Source organism: Galeopterus variegatus, unplaced genomic scaffold, assembly GCF_000696425.1.
Source record: "Galeopterus variegatus unplaced genomic scaffold, G_variegatus-3.0.2 Scaffold41273, whole genome shotgun sequence".
Taxonomy (NCBI): domain Eukaryota; kingdom Metazoa; phylum Chordata; class Mammalia; order Dermoptera; family Cynocephalidae; genus Galeopterus; species Galeopterus variegatus.
In genome coordinates, this window is record NW_007767384.1 from 1 (window position 1) to 1,666 (window position 1,666).

The window sequence follows — 1,666 nt, forward strand, 5'->3', positions numbered from 1 at the left end:
AGGATTTTTCTAAAACAATCAAACGCCACCTCTAACCCCCAACACCCAAAACAAACAAAAAACTATCACTGAGAAACTAAGGGGAAATGAATACTAAATCAGTACTCTCTCCCCCTCCCCCAGTTCACTCACATTCACAAGATATAAAGCAAACAGATCATGGAGTGTGCATTTGGGAAGCTAAATCAGAGTCTAGCTGAAGGTCGGCTTGAGTGGGGCATCAGCCTTGACCTGCCTCCTCTTCTCCACCTCTGAGTTGCAAGAGCGTGGTGAATTCCAGGCAAGGACACTCACATCTGGAGGATTGGTGCTGGCACAATGCAGGTAACACTGTCAGCCCTTGTCTGAGAATGGGCTCTCGTGGGTGGCCCTAACCTGAGACTTCCCTGGTCCACCCAGACTCTCCCTAGAGACTGAGGCTCTGGTGAGGATTCACTGATCTGGCCAGCCCCTGATTCCTCCCCTGAGACCAGCCTCTCTGCACTGAGCCTGCAGACAGTGCCCCAGCCTGTCTGGATAGCTCTGTGCAGTTAGCTCCCGGAAGGCCAGCCCTTGCCCCTGATCCATTTCTCTCTAGCCACTTAGCACAGACACTAGGCTGGGTGGTGAATGGCTCTAAACCAGCATCCAGGCCTGAGTGGCAGGGGACACCTGTCCAGAACTTGTCTACATTGCATCAGCTCCCTCTGCCAGAGACCCCGCATTGCCTCATCCTGTTTCTAAGCTTGAGCTTGCTTAGGCGCCACCCATCAGCTCCCTACTCCCTGTCTGGGTGATTCCTTTGATTGTCCACTTGTTCATGGATAGAGAGACTCAGAGTCTGTGAGCGACTGACCCTTTTTGTGCACTCATGTTCCCATTCTTCTCACCTTGTTTCTGGGTATATTTGACAAACATTTACCAGTTATCTACTGTGTGCCAGGCTGTGTTAAACCCTAGAGATAAAGAGTTGCTACAGAATATTCCTTGGATTCTCTCTGATGACTTATCCCTTAAGTGCCCCACAGGGGAAGGGTCTTCCAGAAACCTGCCATTCCACTTGGACACATCATAAGCCTTTGAAACATTGAGAGAAGCATCTTTGTCTTATATTTAGACATCACAGACAAATGGCCAGCACAGAGGGTCAATTGAAGTGCTTCATTGTTATATATTTCCAAGAATTTTTGTAAAAACAAGCTAGAAAACAGATGTACAAATGTCATGAGTTATCTAAGGGAAGGTATGTGATGAGTTGAAGGTCAGGTCCCCGCCCACTCCCATTTGGATCTCTACAATGTCAGTGGGATTCCTTCTGACTCCTTCTCCTTCTGCATGCTGTACAAAGACCAATTTGTGTCCTCTCTCTCTAAACGTCAGATCTTTATTCTCAGGTGCCTGCTGGACATCTCCACCTACGTGATTCACTCAGATTCAACCTGTCCCAAAGAGGACCCAGCACCCTACTCCCCAAACCTGGTGCTCCTGCTTCCTGTATTCCCTGTCTCTGTGACACATGCTTTACAGATTCAGGGAACAGTCCTGAAAGTCCTGTGAACTCTCCCATATCCTAGTAGGTATTCAATAAATGTTTATTGAATGGAGCTCCTTTAGCAACAGTTTGTGCCTGGGCTCAGATGAAACCAGCTCCTTTAGTGGGAAATAACTTCTTCAAATCAGCTGCCCC

At 48.1% G+C, this 1,666-nt stretch overlaps 1 long non-coding RNA gene across 1 annotated transcript; it reads left to right on the forward strand.

The window, feature by feature from the left end:
* Positions 1–220: 220 nt before the first annotated feature.
* On the forward strand, positions 221–1,583 carry LOC103584065. The gene is made up of 2 exons (XR_549926.1): positions 221–324; positions 1,374–1,583. It is a non-coding gene; the product is annotated as an uncharacterized LOC103584065 (long non-coding RNA).
* The last annotated feature ends 83 nt before the right edge of the window (positions 1,584–1,666 follow it).